Raw genomic sequence first — 19,365 nt, 5'->3', positions numbered from 1 at the left:
GAAACGTGCCGCTATGCACGTCACACTCGGGCCCGGTCGATACGCGGCCGACGTCTTTGTGCATGCACGTCACTGGATAGGACCTATATGGCGTCAGTAACTTGACCAGCAACAGTGAGCATCAAGCAAAGCACAAGCAAATTAATTAAGTTAGGGGCAGCGTGCTCTTCAGAATATACCGGGGACAAATCACAAATGTACTCATGTTACTCCGTCCAAATCGGAGACAAATGATGTTTTGAACGTCACTAGCTGACACAATCTCTAAACGTGATTTTGTCCACCAATATAGAAAACGGATTTTCTCGGCTTTGATCGACTGAAATCGCGGTGGATTTCAGTTGATGAGTAACGCCGGCAGCGAGCTCCCATCCGGGTTCAGGGAGGGGTTGTCGGGGGTCGATTTGTGTTTCCCGGGTTTAGAAAGTGGACTTTGGGTGGTAGACGAGTCAGCGGAGGCGACGTTCGACGAGCAGAGCTGCGAGGCGGGGCGTCGCTAGCCGCGGGCAGTGGAGGACGGCCAGTGGGCGACGGGAGCGGATTTAGCGGTAGGGACGTCACTGAGGACGAAGGTAGGTAGGTGGGAGACGGGGGAGCGTGACGAGGCGATGAAGGCGTGCAAGTGGAAGGAAGAAGAAAGAAAAAGAGTCATCTGATCTGGATTGGACGGTCCACGTCATTGACTGAAATCGAGAATTGAGGATCAGTTTTAGTCGATTGAAAATTACTCGCCCCCTATAGAAATAGTGTGATTCAAAAGTTTCTGTTGCAACAATGATGTTCTTCGTATATGAGAAATCGAGTTAAAATAAGTTTTGGTTTATATACGATGAGTATTGATAAATTTGATAATTTGGTTTGATGATTTTAAGATTGTACGAGCATATTTATGTATTTCATGATCATGATTAACCAAAGTTGTAAATAAAATAGAGTTGCTATTTTTTCTCTGAGTCCAGAAAAATTTGCCTCACCAGATGATTCAGTGTTCAGTAAAGTGAACTCGCTGGATGGTCCGGCACTTTGAAGGTTTCACGCCAGAGTATTTCAGTACATAAGCAATATTTGAAGTGTACACCGGATGGTCCAAAAATAGGAAGCTGGGCACACCGGACTAATTTTTCCAGAGATGTTGCAAAGCGTGTCTGGTAGGGATGCACATACCGGATGGTCTGGCGATTGGATTTGTGAGCACCGGATGCTTCACCGGAGCATTTATTTCAGAGAGATTGCAAAATGGCTTCTAGTGAGATTGTACTCACCAGATGATATGACGATAAGTAGGGTGAGCACTAGAGGCTTCATCGGAGTATTTTCTAGGAGGTTTATAGAGCAGGAAGAGATGTAGACACCAGATGTTCTGGTGCTTGTACTGAGGGTGACACCGGATCATCCGGTGTTCACGTTTTCTATGTGATGTGTTTCAATAGGGATGTTGATGATGGCTAACTGGACTTTGTGCTTAACTATGAAGTTGAAGATACATGTTTGCTTGTCTCATGGTGTGGAGGTGATGAATGCAACTTGACAGTCCACAATAGGATGATTAGGACTAAGCGGCGTGCTTGATGCTAGATAATCAAGGAGGTCGAGCGGAGTCAAGGATGGTCCAAATTGTATACATGGAGAGCAAGCAAATCATAGAAAGGTGGATAAAGACAGCGTGTTGATAAAGTCAAGCGAAAGGAATAACAGTGCAAGTGACAAGGTGACCCGAGGGATCGGGAGCGAGAGCGACTTACGGTGGTCAAGATCGCAACACGGAGTACTCGTGTCGATATCAGGTCGCTTGCTTAAGGTGTAAGTAAGAGACGGTGAGTCAAGCTTTAGAATCGTGCAAAACGATTTTGCGTTTTGGCCTCAAAACTATGGGAAGGAGGATTGCACGTGGCATCATCGTGAAGGTTGTATCGAGACAAAGTTAAGTTATGAAGGCGTCACGACTGTTCGATGGACGAAGAAAAGTTTTGATCAAAATATCCCAAACGGTAGGTAGAAATACATTGGAAGTGAGGGTATTTTGGAAACAAGAAAATTTAGGGACTAAGGAACCTCTCTAGATCCATAAATAGAGTGGTAGGACTGTAGGAGAGTCTTGAGCTATGCATTTGTGAGTTATGTGGTAGTGTTTTAGGGAGAGAGAAGTGTTTAACCCATATAATAGGTGAGAACTTTTGTATGAAAAATCTTTATAATCCGTTAAAAATAGGACTGATCTTTGAAAGTAATGAAGTTTATTTTTCTTCGGATGTTTGTGTTCATCTCCTTCTAGTTTCTTTTTATTGGCTTATTTGGTTGGTCGTGAGTTTCTCGATTTTCGTTGCGATTTTTATTTTTTGCTTGAGGGTTGAAATTTTCTACTATGTTGAAGTGATTATTTTTATTACTAAAGGCATAAAATTCACTGAATTCCCTTTCTTCTAAGTCATCAACTTAAAGAGTTTCTTCACGAGGTGTCTATCTTCTTGGATTTAAGTGTTTCTTTCTTACACTAAAGCTTTTACGTGCAATGACGTATGTATTGGTTTTTAATGAAACCTAGTGTTCAATTCTATCCACGAGAGTCTTGATTTTTAGAGGATCTTTTGATATAACATGTGTTCTCTTGAGTTTTTGCTTCAGTCTGCTGTTTTGAGGTGTATTGGGTAAAAGATTAAGAAATAGTTATCTGTTTCGAAAAGAATTGATAAAACGCATATTCACCCTTTTAGTCATCATTTTTAATCCTATAGAATAATCACATTAAATGGTGTTGCAAGAAATGCTACGCTCTTCGTAGAAAAGTTTGAGAAACGTTTTCTACGTTACTACTAGCCCGGTCAGAGTTTTCTATACGATCGTCGTCGTCTTCATCTCCGATGGCAGCGAGCCTTTGGATCCGCCACCGTGAAGCACCAATCTTCTTCGCGTTGTGAATCGTCGCCGGGCCGCCTACCACTGCTCACCACCCCTCTTGCACGCCCACGCCCACGCTCGGTGGCGCCACCGCCGGGCCTATGTGGAGGCTCCTCTGTCGACTAAAAGGTTCGACGAGTTCAACCGGTTTGAGGAAGAGAGATTCCAATTTTTCTTTAATTAATCTATTCATGAACCTAACACGATGCTAATATGATGGCACTATTCCTCAAGACAAATCTTTTCATATTATTTCCGTGCGTAGGAAATAACTATTATTTTGTTATTCAAGACTATATAATAATTTTACTCCACTATTAACGAGGTGATATACCTACTGTATGGGCATATATTTGTGCAACAATGATTTACTTTTCTTTAAAAAATTGAACCAGCAGAACTGCCTGTTATATTACTAATGCAGCAAGAACAGCCAGGAAAGCACTGATTTACTAATGCAACATTGTCTAGGCTTCTCTGCAGTTTTTTGCTCTATCTCGTTTGAGACAAGAGAGCTAGAACCATTGTTGGTCCCTGTGTCGAAAATCGGGTTATTCCAGAATTTTTTTCGTTACAAGAATGATTTTCTTCAGATTACACGGTTTTGCGAAGCATTGTCCAACCCTTCCTAGAAAATGTTGAGAAACGTTTTGTGCGTAACTAGCCCAGTCAGAGTTTCCTGTTCAAGTCAAAGTCTGTCTCAGTTAGTCACAAATGGCACTTTCAGTCATTCACAAATCACAGAGATCGACTGCATTAGAAATGGACCATGCGACTCGCGCTCCTAACGACAAGAACCCTTTGATCTTCAAGAAGCCGAATCCTGGCAGTCGGATGCAATAATCCTTTCTCTTTCCGAGGAGAAAGGGCGAATCTTTTTTATTTATTTTTTAATATTAACAAAAATACATGTCTATTATAAAATATTGTACATCTAGGCCGGTCCCTATCCAGTAGGTAATATTTTTTAAAAAATAAAAAGCATTATATTTTATTATTCTTAATTTTAAAACATTATCAAAATAGTTATGAAATTTTTTGGAAACAATGTATGTTATATAGGATACTATAATCTGGCTCTAAGAAAATTAAGACAAAAATATTATTTCTTATTACTAAAGGTATAAAAATCACTGAATTCCCTTTCTTCTAAGTCATCAATTTAAAGAGTTTCTTTACCAGGTGTCATTAGGAGCTAAAACACTTTCTGATAGTTATCAAATGTCTCCACAACATGTTTCCTCTTGCCAAGTAAACAAGACTCACATGTATCAAATGATTCGAAATCAAATGAATTTAGAAGACCATCTTTATGGAGCTTCTGCATACGCTTCTCATTTATATGATCAATTGACAATGCCAAACAAAATTGGGATTCAAATCATTACGCCGAGGTTTCTTCGTATTAATGTTATAGACAGGGACATCCTCAAGATCTAGTATATATAATCTATTTACCAATGAACAATTACCATAGAGCATACCATTCAAATAAATCGAACAACACTTGTTCTTTATTATGAAATCATATCCATCTTCTTCCAAATATGAAGAAGAGATAATATTTTTGCCCAAGGCAGAAATATAATAACAATTATTTAATTTTAAAACTAAACCTGAGGGTAGCGATAAGGAATAAACACCGATAGCCAATGCAGCAACTTTTGAACCATTGCTGACACGAGCATCAATCTCGCCTCTTGCACACTTCCTAGTCCTTTTTAATCCCTGCAACGATTTGCAAGTATGAATCATCGATCTGGTATCAAATACCCATGAAACATTAGGACGAGTAGTAAGATTAATTTTAATAATATTTATACCTGAAGTGGAAGTCTTACTTCCCTTCTTCTTCTTGAGTTCTTCTAAGTATAGCTTGCAGTTCCTCCGCCAATGGCCAGGCTTATGGCAATGATGGCAAGCATCAGAAGCAGCATGACCAGTCTTGGACTTTTCAAAAGGTTTAGGCTTTGAGCTCGAGATCTCATCTGACGCTTTAACCTTGGCCTTGCACTATCTCTTCTTACTATCCTTCTGAACCATCATCACATGACTAGAGCTTTTCTTTATCTTTCCTCAGCAGTCTTAAACATCCCATTCAATTCAGCCATGCTCTTTTCTATGCTATTCATATGAAAATTCAAACTGAACAGCTCGAAGCTCGCAAGGAGCGACTGAAGAATCACATCCTTAGCCAACTCAGGGCTAAGGGGAAAACCAAGTTTTTCCAGGCTCTCAATGTAACCAATCATCTTGATCACATAAGGACTAACTAGACTGCCTTATGTCAACCTGCACGCAAACAAGGACTTGGAGGTGTTGAACCTCTCGACCCGAGCTTGGTTCTCAAACATGCCTCAGAGTCCCACAATCATATCATGGGCATCCCTGTTCTCATATTGCTTCTGAAGCTTAGAGGACATACTAGCAAGCATGAGACAACTAACATCAAGTGAATCATTGGTGTGTTTCTCATAAGCCCTCCGATCAGCGGCAGATGCATTATCAACTAGTTCATCAAGATAGGAAACCTCTAGAACATATTCCTTTTTCTCTTGTTTGAGAACAATTCTCAGATTTCTATACCAATCAATAAAGTTTGTTCCAAAAAGCTTCTCTTTTTCAAGAATCGATCGTAAATTAAAACTGGAAGTGTTACTAGCGGCACGTGACAACAGAAAATCCAATTTCAGCACTATGCTTGTGTGAATCTTCTATTAAACAATTTAACAAAAGATACACCACTATATGTTTTACAACCGTTTTCCCTCTAACAACATATAGTGGATCAAGATCTATATTCAACTAAGTTCTAGTGAGGTTTGATATCACTGCTAGAAACCTAGTGACATAGATAAGCAACACCTTACTAATCACATCCCTATGTGACTCTTGTTTGTTGGGTGGCATCCAATGCCCCGACGCCCAACACTATGCCTGAAAGTCCAAAACCGTTTTGATAGTTTTGTTAAGTAAACAAATACTATGCATGTGGATGTTTGACATCCACCCTATTTAGTTAAGATAAAAGATGACACCCTGCTTTGGCGTACCTATCAAACAATGATCAAAACCTATGTAGGTGTTGGAAGGGTATCAAATACTCTTAATTTTTCTGAGGGAAACTACTCTATATGATAATTATGTCCACCGCATATAAAACATGAAAGAATAGTATTATAAGAACACAAATAAACTTCACAAGCAATCATATTAACTGTGACATAGTATGGCCTCGTCACATGGTGATCTCCATCGCCACGGTTCCTGTCCTCCGGGTCATCGCGCTTCAAGTCTCCATGATCATGTTCTAGTCTATTACCCCTAATAGCACAAGATGAATTACATGAGAAAATGAAGCATCACAAGTCGGAACGCATGCCGTTATACAATAACGTAACAGCCTTTGACTGCACTTAACCATGACGCACATGTCATGAAAATTACAAACATGCATCACATACATAATAAGGCTATACCCATACTAGTCACAACATTCTTTGCAACAACGAGTTAAGTGTAGAATCAAAATCTAATGTCGTAACATCAATATGTTATCTTTATAAGCCTTAGGCTCGGACAGCACGGCGGTCCCGCTAGCCAGTTAGCTGGCGGGAGGGTCGAGGGGTCGCTATGAAAATCTCATCGGATTGATCATATCAAGCCAATTCCGAGTCATTCACAATGCCTCAATTTTTATTGGATCAATCATATTGATCATCGCGTGAGGTTTTCTGGACACGACGACAACACGTACAACCTCGATCTGCTGTTCTCCCGACCATGAAGTGGCGTGCGCTGTCAGCCCTGATGGTGATTCCAGCCGGTAGGGGCAAGTCGCACGCACGGCCAGGTGGAAGATCGAGCTAATATCTTTGGTCGTATGGTTCCATCGACTCGCACCTCAGCCGATCCCAATTACACCAAACCATGCAGTAAGCGATCCATCACATGAACCGATCATAAAAATAATTGATCCAATCTATTATTACCACATATCAAATATATGTGACCGATCCAGATAAAAAACTATGCAAGATAGCTCTGATATCACTGTATGGTAACGAGTAGGCTACGCTAGCCTAAAACAAAATTTTCTACCGTATTCACTCAGGAAACCATACTAGTAGGAGATCATAGATCGTTATCGCTCGATGCGCAGTGGAGCGGAAGAAGAGTTGGAGTAGACCGATCGAACTTCGTGCGCATCAATGTAGTCGGGGCAGCTCTCCGACCAGCTACGAGCAAGTCTGTCACACTCCTCGAGCAGATCCGAGTAGTCATTGAACAACTCCGAGCAGCTTATGACAACTCTGAGTGGTCGTCGCGTGATCCTCGACCACAAAGAGGAAGTAGCGACCACGACAGGGAGGCCTCGACCACGTTCCCGATCACGAAGAGAAAGTAGTTGATCACCTTATCTACCACAGAGCACTGGCGTAAAGATTAGCGCCGCAATAGCAGCGTTGTAGAGTGATTTGATGTTCTCCGAAAATGTTCAAAAGGAGAAAGTTCAGAGAAACGCTCACTTAAATACCACACTAAGTATGAATCGTCTGATCCATGAGAAATGACCGATCAATTAGAAATGACGGCACTTTACATCTGGAGAGATTAAAGTTGAAGTGGAAGTTCGAGAGAACTACCACTCTTTTTCCACTTCAAATTTGACGAATTATATTTGATGTTGGTCAGATATCTTTGGTGAGGTGGGTTACTCGTAGCTTCTTACCCCTTTTGGCAAAAAAAAGTATATATATTTTAAAAAATAGTATATATTTTAATAATAACGAGATCAATTATAGATCTAGCAAGAGTATGTACTCCGAAAGTGTGTGTGTGTGTATATATATATATATATATATGTGTATATACACCCTTCTTTATGACGTCAGAAACGGGACTAGTCTATCAGGGAATTTAACTTTGTGCCATTCCTCCAGTGATGCACTAACAAATGACACTCTTTTGGATGACCTCGACGATTTGCCACTTGGCTCACCATAATTTGATCATTTGTCACTTTCAGCATTTAAGTACAATATTTTAATGTTTATCAGCCCCTGGTAACATGAAATGACCTTCCTGCCCCTCCCTTTCTTCTTCCTTGCTCCTTCGACAAGGCCAGTGACCCCAATCTCCTACGCTACTCACCTCCTCTTCCCCTCTGCCTCTGATATCGACGCAGGTCTCACCTCAACGTGCCCCCATGTATGTCGGAGGCTATGTGGCACGCGGCCAGGACGACAGCGGGGACGACAACGCGGTGGCCGGCGTGGGTCGCATCCTTGTGCCGTGCAGCCGGGGCGTTGTGGCTCATCCCCGTTGAATCACACCCTGACATCGAAATTGATGGTGTGGAGGAAGGCATCATCCTCCTCCTCCTGCAGTGCCGCATGGATCACCCGTCGGGCGACGGTCGCCCGTCGAATAAGGGTGCGGTAGCCAATTGACGCTGCCAAGGAGTATGAGACGACGGAGGCCCTCCGATCTCGCCGGAATCTGCAGGCATGTGCAGGGCGAGCCCCAACGACAAGGGGCAGTGAAGGTCATGAAGGGGCGGCCGGCCAAAACCGTGGAGGAAAGAGATGCTAGTGGAAGAAAGAGAGGTCGGAGGCGGCAACTGAGCCTATGGGGAGGAGGCACGATAGACCAGGAGGCGGAAGAAACATTTTTACAGAGGCAAAGCTTGCACGCAAAAAAACATTTTTATAGAGGATAATCATGAATATTTCATCTTCTACTCTAAGTTATGACTTAGAGCGATACAAACAACATATCAGCCATATGTGCACGTTCTAATGGCGATGATAATCACACTGGTCATGTACAATGATATATCTTAGGACAATAATAAATTATATCGGCCATATATATTTACCTTCTCAAGCATCATGCCAAACGCTCGGATAATATTTCTTCAAGTATTTTCCATTGATAGTGTGAGGCATCTTGTCTCCTTGTACATATTGCAGCATGTATGAATTCCCAGGTACATTTTTTGCAACTTTAAAAGGATCTTTTCAACTAGGAGACCACTTCCCGAATTTATTATTTTTGAACCCAATAGGTAAAATCGTCTTCCAAACCAAATCCCCTATTTGAAACGATTTTGCTTTTACTTTCTTATTGTAGGCTCTAGCTACTCTCAACTTCTCTTTTTCAATTTCTCTCAAAGCCTTAAGCCTTTCATCATCGAGGTCATCTACTCTATCCATCATTGCATTATAATAATCAACGGTCGACAAATCATTTTGTCGTACCACTCTCAATGCGCCAAGATTTACCTCAACGGGTAAAACAACCTCTTATCCATATGCTAACTCATAAGGAGTAATCTTAGTAGCACTCTGCTTAGATATACGATGAGCCCACAATGCTTCACTCACAACCTCATGCCACATTTTTGGATGTTTTTCTATCTTCTTCTTTATAAACTTAATCAAAGTTTTATTGCTAGACTCGGCTTGTCCATTAGCCTGAGCATAATATGGTGAAGAACTGAGAAGCTTAATTCTAAGTGATTCGGCAAACTCATGCACTTGATGAGAAACAAAAGAAGAAACTTGATTTGCAGTTAAAGTTTACGGGATACCGAATCTATGAATAATATGTTCCAAAATAAACTTAATTACCTCTTTGTGCGTCATGTTCTTCAAAGGAACGGCTTCGGTCCACTTTGTGAAGTAATCTGTAGCCCACTTCCCCCTGAATGCGTGCACCCTCCAAGGACATTCAGGCACCAAACACTTCACATCGTACTCCCTTTTACTTGACCTCACAACCTTGAACTGCCTTCGAAGAGACAGTGACCAGAATTTAACTACATCAATAACATACTCCTTAGTAGGGTACATAGCACTTTAAGACATCTCGTTCTCATGATACTCCAACGATGTCTCGCTCCCTAGTGTGGTAGGCGGGTGAGCTAGCGTTGAATCCATGCAAGCAAACGGTGAGCATGCATGTGCAGGGCGAGCCCCAACAAGGGGCAGTGAAGGTCATGAAGGGGCGGGCGGCCAAAACCGTGGAGGAAAGAGATGCTGGTGGAAGAAAGAGAGGCCGGAGGCGGCAACTGAGCCTATCGGTGGAGGCACGATAGACCAGGAGGAGGAAGAGGAAGAGAAATTAACTTTGATACCCCTAATTAAGTGTTAAAAGTAGTAAATGATCAAATTATGACGAGCCATAGGTGGCAATTTGTCAAAGTCGTCCGGAAGAGTGACATTTGAGAGTGCGTCATCCCAAGAAGTGCCAAAAGGTTAAATTCCCTACCCATTCAAAGTTCCGTGTTCAAGTCAAAGTGTATCGGTCGGTCACGCATCAACCATTCACAATCATAGAAAATAGAGACTCCATTTGTCAGGACCGATGATGCTGGCCATCCAAATAAGGAGAACCCTGGGATTAAATTCGTGAGCTGAAATTTTGCTTCTTTTCAGTTTTTATTCCATAAGATCAACTAGCCTAATAACAAATCCCTAAAAGAAAAAAAAACTATCCTAATAGGCTGCACGATTCCAAGACTAGGTTTGAATATATCATTATACGAGTATAACTCCTAGATAAAAATTACGATTATAACTGCCTTACAACTCTAATACCTATACTTAAATATACAGTGTACTTTATAATCGAAACAACTCTAACTAGTATGCACGGCTATAGTATAGCCCCATCAGCATATGTACAAATTGTTCTCTTTTTTCTCTATTAGTGAGAGAATCTCTATAGTTTCATTTTTTGGATTTTCGAATTTAAATGCTCTCCATTTTCTATTTTTCATTTAAGTATTTCGTTAGATGCTCGTTGATGATCCATGAAATTGCGTGCCTAGTCTTTTATATGAGTTTTCGATCCATTATATTTCGACTATGTTTGTGCCTCTCCTACATTTGTTTTCTGGTGTATTAAACTCTCCTACATTTCGTTAGAAATAAAAATGCAGTATGCATAATGCGTATTTGCACTTCTAGGCAACTGCTTCATCAAACCAATTCAGTCACATGACGGATCAGGTATACAAATCATACGGAATGCTGAGCAACATACATCGACATTGTTTCCAAAAAAAAAACATACACGGAGATTCAAATTACAAACAAGCCAATCACTTTATTCAGAAAAAGTACAATCCATGGAGACTCAACAACAAGCCAAACATAAACTTTAAGACTCATCACATTGTCGTTCTGTCGATTATCACAGGGAGACAAGACCACAAGCCAAACCTAGTATTTTACCCATCTTTTGATGTACCATCCATATACTTGGTGTCTACCTTTCAGTCACTTGTGATGGCATGGCGGGTTGCTTGGGCTATTGGTCCCGCAGGAGGAGCTTGCACCTGACAGTTGCTGCAGGTACCGGTGTTTGACAAACTGCATGATAGGTGGTTGGTCGCCGGAGGCGGCCTCGCCGGTCCATTTCTCACCTTCCAGCCGCCGCGCCGATCCCGACGCCGCCAACAGCATCAACACTACTGCCATCATCAATGGCAAAATGAACCTGCTCTTCATGGCCATCTACGAACTATGCTCCCGCTACAATCTCTGCCGGCTCGGAGAAGCCAAAATTAAGAGACTGCTTGAGCGATTAATTGGTTAGCTGACGAGTTTTTCTTCTGCACGATGAATGCCTACTGCTCCGCACGGGAATATATAGCAGCTTAAAGGCTTTGTGAAAATTCCATGCTAGGTCTAGCTCGTTACTTACGTGTGTGTATGACTAGACATAGTGTGACGGACTGGGTTCAAGAGCTCGTAACGTGCTAAATACCACGTGGCTTCTAATTCAACTGGGGTCTTCGATCAGAATGGAAAACTGCTGTCTGCAGTCACAAAAGTACGTTAGAATGAGAGAAATCGATCGCCCAGTTTGCTGCCGAACTGTCGAAAAAGTTCTGCTATCGTCGATGTACTCTGCCGCGGGCGTGAAACGTGCCGCCATGCACATCACACTCGGGCCCGGTCGATACGCGACCGACGTCTTTTGCATGCACGTCACTGGATAGGACCTATATGGCGTCAGTAACTTGACCAGCAACAGTGAGCATCACGCAAAGCACAAGCAAATTAATTAAGTTAGGGGCACAGTGCTCTTCGTCAGAATATACCGGAGACAAATCACAAATGTACTCATGTTACTCCGTCCAAATCGGAGACAAATGATGTTTTGAACGTCACTAGCTGACACAATCTCTAAACGTGATTTTGTCCACCAATATAGAAAACGGATTTTCTCGGCTTTGATCGACTGAAATCGCGGTGGATTTCAGTTGATGAGTAACGCCGGCGGCAAGCTCCGATCCGGGTTCAGGGAGGGGTTGTCGGGGGTCGATTTGTGTTTCCCGGGTTTAGAAAGTGGACTTTGGGTGGTAGATGAGTCCAACGGAGGCGACGATCGGTCGGCAGAGCGGCGACGTGGGGCGCCGCTAGCCACGAGCAGTGGAGGACGGCAGGTGGGCGGGGGCTCACACCATGCCTGGTTAGCATGGTGGGGGCGGCGGGAGCGGATCTAGCGGTAGGGATGCCACTGAGGACGAAGGTAGTCAGGTATGAGACGGGGGAGCGCGATGAGGCGAGGAAGGCAGGCAAGTGGAAGGAAGAAGAAAGAAAAAGAGTCATCTGATCTGGATCGGACGGTCCACGTCGTTGACTAAAATCAAGGATTGACGATCGATTTTGGTCCATTGAAAATTAGTCGTCCCTTATAGAAATAATGTGATTCAAAAGTTTCTGTTGCAAAAATGATGTTATTCATATATGAAAAATTAAGTTAAAATATGTTTTGGTTTATATGTGATGAGTGATTGATAAGGTTGATAATTTAGTTTGATGATTTTAGGATTGTACGAGCATGTTTATGTATTTCATGATCATGATTAACTAAAGTTGTAGATAAAATAGAGTTGCTATTTTTTCTCTAAGTTCAGAAAAATTTGCCTCACCAGATGATTCAGTGTTCAGTAAAGTGAACTAGCTGGATGGTCCGGTGCTTTGAAAGTTTTACGGAGTCTTTCAGTACATAAGCAATATTTGAAGTGTACACCGGATGGTCTGAAAATGGGAAGCTGGGTACGCCGGACTAATTTTTCCAGAGATGTTGCAAAGCATGTATGGTAGGGATGCACACACCAGATGGTCTGGTGATTAAATTTGTGAGCACCGGATGCTTCACCAGGGCATTTGTTTCAGAGAGATTGCAAAATAGCTTCTAGTGAGATTGTACTTACTAGATGGTACGATGATAAGTAGGGTGAGCACCAGAGGTTTTATCGGAGTATTTTCTAGGAGATTTATAGAGCAGGAAGATATGTAGACATCGGATGGTCTGGTGCTTGTACTGAGGGTGACACCGGATCATCCGGTGTTCACATTTTCTATGTGATGTGTTTCAATAGGGATGTTGATGATGGTTAACTGGACTTTGTGCTTAACTATGAAGTTGAAGATACATGTTTGCTTGTATCATGATGTGGAGGTGATGAATGTAACTTGACGGTCGACAACGGAATGATTGGGACTAAGTGGTGTGCTTGGTGCCAGACAATCAAAGAGGTCGGACGGAGTCAAGGATGATCCAAATTGTATACATAGAGAGCAAGCAAATCATAGAAAGGTGGATATAGACAGCGTGTCAACAAAGTCAAGTGAAAGGAATAACAGTGCAAGTGACAAAGTGACCCGAGGGATCGGGAGCGGGAGAGACTTGAGGCGGTCAAGATCGTAAGATGGAGTACACATGTCGATATCAGGTCGCTTGTTTAAGGTGTAAGCAAGAGACGGTTAGTCAAGCTTTAGAATCGTGCAAAACGATTTTGCATTTTGGCCTCAAAACCGTGGGAAGTAGGAGTGCACGTGGCATTATCGTGAAGCTTGTATCGAGACGAAGCTAAGTTATGAAGTCTGTTCGATGGACAAAGAAAAGTTTTGATCAAAATGCCTCCAGCGGTAGGTAGAAATACATTGGAAGTGGAGGTATTTTGAAAATAAGAAAATTTAAGGACCAAGGAACCTCTCTAGATCTATAAATAGAGTGGTAGGACTACATGAGAGTCTTGAGCTATGCATTTGTGAGTTGTGTGGTAGTGTTTTAGGGGAGAGAGAAGTGTTTAGTCTATGTATTAGGTGAGAGTTTTTGTATGAAAAATCTTTGTAATCCATCAAAAATAGGGTTGATCTTTGAAAGTAATGAAGTTTATTTTTCTTCGTATGCTTATGTTCATCTCCTTCTAGTTTTCTTTTATTGGCTCATTTGGTTGGTTGTGAGTTTCTCAATTTTCGTTACGATTTTTATTTTTGCTTGAGGGTTGAAATTTTTCACTATGTTGAAGTGGTTCTTCTTATTACTAAAGGCATAAAATTCACTGAATTCCCTTTCTTCTAAGTCATCAACTTAAAAAAGTTTCTTCACCAGGTGTCTATCTTCTTAGATTTAAGTGTTTCTTTCTTAGACTACAAACTTTTGCGTGCAATGACGTATGTATTGGTTTTCAATGAAACCTAATGTTCAATTCCATCCACGAGAGCTATGATTTCCTAGAGTATCTTTTGATGCGACGTATTTCTCTTGAGTTTTTGTTTACGCATGTTGTTTTGAGTGTATTGGATAAAAGATTAGGAAATAGTTATCTGTTTTGAAAGGAATTGATAAGACGCGTATTCACCTAGTCATCATTAAGATAATCACATTGCATGGTGTTGCAAGAAATGCTACACTCTTCATAGAAAAGTTTGAGAAACGTTTTCTAAGTTACTACTAGCCCGGTCAGAGTTTTCTGTACGATCGTCGTTGTCTTCATCTCCGATGGCAGCAAGCCTTTGGATCCGCCACCGTGGAGCGCCAATCTTCTTCGTGTTGTGAATCATCACCGGGCCGCCTACCACTGCTCACCACCCCCTCTTTCACGCCCACGCCCACGCCCGGTGGCACCACCGCCAGACCTATGTGGAGGCTCCTCTGTCCACTAAAAGGTTCGACGAGTTCAACCGGTTTGAGGAAGAGAGATTCCGATTTTCCTTTAATTAATCTATTCATGAACCTAACACGATGCTAATATGATGGCACTATTCCTCAAGACAAATCTTTTCATATTAGTTCCGTGCGTAGGAAATAACTATTATTTTGTTATTCAAGACTATATAATAATTTTACTCCACTATTAACGAGGTGATATACCTACTGTATGGGCATAAATTGGTGCGACAATGATTTACTTTTTTCAAAAAAATTGAACCAGCGCCTGTTGTATTACTAATACAGCAAGAACAGCCAAGAAAGCACTGATTTACTCAGGGGCAGATCCACCGCTAGGGCGAGCCTGGACGGCCGCCCGAGCTCCCCAGCGTGGTGTTGTTCTGGCCCGTGAGGCTCACTGGTCGAGTGGCCAGGCCCACACAATTCACAGCCCACAAAATGCAAATGAATGCAACCCTAATCTCCCTGCTGTGGTGTTTCAGTTTGGGCGTGTGCGTGTTGCGACACGGGCGTGCTGCGAGCGGGCAGGCACGATAGCCGCGACGGGCATGCGTTGGGCGGGCAGGCACGATAGCCGCAACCGGCGTCGGGCGGGCAGGCGCGCCTCGCGTGAAGGGCAAGTGGGCAGGCGCTGCGGGTGCGACTCGTGAGCGCGGCGGGCGGGCGCACGCTGGGCGGGCAGTCGCGACGGGCGTCGGGCGGGCAAGCGCGCTGCGCGTGAAGGGCAAGCGGGCGGCTGCGGCGGGCGCGACTCGCGAGCGTGACAGGCGGGCGTGCGCTGGGCGAGCGGGCGCGGTGGGAGCGCGCGCGGCGGGCAGGCTGCGGCCGTGCGCGCGTCGTGCGGCCTGCTGTCGTGCGTGCGGGCTGCGGCTGTGCGTGAGGCCGTGCGGGCGGGCCACTGCGCCAGGCGTTGTGCAGCAGTGCAGGGGCGGCCTGCGGCCGACAGCACAGAGCTATTGAGGTGCAGCAGTGCAGGGGCAGCCGGTAGCACAGGCGCCGCTTTTCTGCGTCAGGACTAGGCGGCAGCGGCAACCGGCAGCACAGAGCTATTGAGGTGAAATGGTGAATTGAGATTTCATATTGAGCCATTGAGGTTAATTGATTTCAGCCATGGAGGTGAATTCCATTTTGTATTTTTGTCCAATAACATCAGCATTTCTTTCGCAGAATATCAAGATATAAATAATGAAGAGATTTTTCAAACCAACATCTTTGAATACCCAAAGTACAAGGGAGAGTAGAGTTAGTGAAGACTGTGATGCAGAAAATGAAATAGTAGTTGTCACTTATGCTCCTGCAACTTCTCAGATAGAATACAAAGGTATTAAAGAATTTAGGCAAGAGTTTACTATTGCCGATCCAGGACTTCATATTTCAATAGATGAATTTGATCATGATATTAGATATGAAGTTAGAAGAGCTTATGTGTTGAAGGGTCTGACTCAACCAATTGGACATACTTTCTCCAAAAAACAGTTTGGTAAAGATTTAAGGATTTTTTTTGTGCAGCATGGTTTACTAAATATGATTGGCTAGAATATAGTGTGGAGAAGGATACAGCTTATTGTTTATATTGCTATCTTTTTAGATATGATCCCTCATAGTCTCATTTTGGGTATGATGTATTTTCAAAAGTAGGATTTAGAAATTGGAAGAATGCATATAAATCATTACATGAACATGTTGGTGGGCCTAATAGTGCCCACAATAAAGCTAGAATAGCATGTGAAGATTTCAAAAATCAAAAGGCTAGTGTGTCATATAAGGTGATGACTCATAGAAAGGAATCAGAAGCCAATATGAAATCCGTTTGACTGCATCTTTAGATTGTGCAAGCTATCTCCTAATGCAAGGTCATGCATTCCGTGGACACGATGAATCTTCTTCTTCATCGAACAAGGGCAATTTTCTAGAGATGATTAATTGGTAAAAAAAAGAAATGAGGAAGTGAGGATTGTATTTGAGGAGTTGTGTCCTAAAAATGTTCGTATGCTTGCACCATCAGTTCAAAAGGACCTTGCAAAGAGTTGTGCATAGGAGATAACCAAAGAGATAAAGAAAGAGATTGGTGATGGTTATTTCTCTATTCTTATCGATGAATCTCATGATATATCAATCAAGGAGCAGATGGCTATGATTGTGAGGTTAGTGATTTTATTTATTTGTTAAATTGTGATATTGTGGGGTGTGTGATATACTGATGTTGTAATAATTGTTTGTGATGTTGCACAGGTTGATGAATAAGGAAGGAAAGGTTATGGAAAGATTTTTGGGTCTTAAGCATGTCACAGAAACAACATCATATGCATTGAAAGGAGCTTTATTTGAGTTGCTTTCTACACATGGTTTGGACATTGCAAGAGTTCGAGGGCAGGGGTATGATGGAGCTTCGAATATGAGAAGTGAATTCAATGGTCTTCAGAAACTCATTAGAGATGAGAACCCATATGCTTTCTATGTCCATTGTTTTGCACATCAATTACAATTGGTAGTTGTTTCTGTTGTAGGTAGTTGCACATCTATTCATGAGTTCTTTGAATATGTTAATATGATTGTGACCACAACTAGTGTATCTTGCAAGAGGAATGATTTATTATCTAGCAATCACTGTGAGAACTTATTGGCCAAGTTAGATAGCGGTGATATTTTTTCTGGGAGAGGGAAACATCAAGAAACTAACTTGGCCAGACCCGAGGATACTAGATGGGGTTCTCATTACAAAACTTTAATCCGTATTGAATCCATGTGAGTTGCAGTGATAGAGGTGCTAGGACTTGTGCAGGAACATGCCCGAAATCCAACATCAACGGGTGGTTTGATGAGAATAATGGAGAGCTTCAACTTTGTATTCATTATGAAGATGATGTTGAAATTTTTTCATATTACAAGTGAGTTATCTCTACTCTTGCAAAGAAATGACCAAAATATTGTTGAGGTCATGCCATTACTGATTGATGTGAAAGCACGTTTGCTTAACTTGAGGAATCATGGTTGGGAGCCATTGTTTGCGGAAGTCAAAATATTTTGTAAACAAAATGAGATACCAATTCCAAATATGGATGAAATAGTGCCAAGATGGGGCCAATCAAGACGAAGTAAGATCAGTGTCACTCAAGACCATCATTATCGTGTTGACAACTTTTATGTAGCTTTTGATGCTATAAACACAGAGATGACTCATCGTTTCAGTGAGCTATCTTCAGAGTTGCTTATATGTTTTTCTTGTCTTGATCCAGGAGATAGTTTCTCTAAGTTTGATGTGCACAAGATTGCTAGACTTATGGAGATATATGACATAGATTTCTCCATCAGCGATCGTGCAGTTATAAAAGATCAATTTGAAACATTCATTCTTCATGTTCGAAGAGTTGAAGATTTTATTGGTTGTTATGATCTTGCAAGTGTAGCAATGAAAATGGTAGAAACCCAAAGACATATTGTGTTTCCATTGGTGTAACACCTTATTGAGTTAGCATTGGTACTACCAGTTGCAACAGCATCTGTTGAAAGAGTTTTCTCGACCATAAACATCATCAAGACTGATTTGCGCAACAGAATATGCGATGATTGGCTCAATGACTTGATGTTGCGTTATATTGAGCGGGATTTATTCAGAAGACTAAATTCTAATGCCATTAAGAACCGGTTTCAAGATATGAAAACAAGGAAGATGAATTTGCCTAAGCCTTCTAGTTCTAGACATAATTAGTGGTTATGTTTTGTAAGTTTCTATACTTAATTATTTCTATTGTCTTTGGTTATATTTGGTATATTTGCATAATTGTATATATGTTATCTTCGGTTCTTTTCCATTTTGCAGGTTCATATGATTTTATCGATTTATGTTAGGGATCTTTTCGTCTCGCCTACCAATTATCTTAATTAAGATATTTTTTTTTAATTTCTTCTTAAAATTCATCCTACCTACTTTGCTTATCTAGATCCGCCACTGAATTTACTAATGCAACAATGTCTAGGCTTCGCTGCAGCTTTTTGCTCTATCTCGTTTGAGACAAGAGAGCTAGCACCATTGTTGGTCCCTGTGTCGAAAATCGGGTTATTCCAGAATTTTTCGTTACAAGAATGATTTTCTTCAGATTACACGGTTTTGCGAAGCATCGTCCAACCCTTCCTAGAAAATGTTGAGAAACGTTTTGTGCGTAACTAGCCCAGTCAGAGTTTCCTGTTCAAGTCAAAGTCTGTCTCAGTCAGTCACAAATGGCAGTTTCAGTCATTCACAAGTGGCAGAGATCGACTGCATTAGAAATGGACCATGCGACTCGCGCTCCTAACGACAAGAACCCTTTGATCTTCAAGAAGCCGAATCATGGCAGTCGGATGCAATATTCCTTTCTCTTTCTGAGGAGAAAGGGCGAACCTTATTTATTTATTTTTTAATAAACATATCTATTATAAAATATTATACATCTAGACCGGTCCGCATCCAATAGATAATACTTTAAAAAATAAAAAGCATTACATTTTATTACT

At 41.8% G+C, this 19,365-nt stretch overlaps 1 pseudogene; it reads left to right on the top strand.

Moving 5' to 3' along the window:
- The first annotated feature begins 15,984 nt into the window (after nt 1–15,984).
- LOC133918084 (uncharacterized) lies at nt 15,985–18,583 on the top strand (annotated as a pseudogene).
- Nucleotides 18,584–19,365: the final 782 nt, after the last annotated feature.

The sequence above is a fragment of the Phragmites australis genome, chromosome 5, assembly GCF_958298935.1.
Source record: "Phragmites australis chromosome 5, lpPhrAust1.1, whole genome shotgun sequence".
NCBI classification, from domain to species: Eukaryota; Viridiplantae; Streptophyta; class Magnoliopsida; order Poales; family Poaceae; genus Phragmites; species Phragmites australis.
The sequence above is the reverse complement of the archived record's forward strand: the minus strand, read 5'-3'. Positions and strand labels throughout refer to the sequence as shown.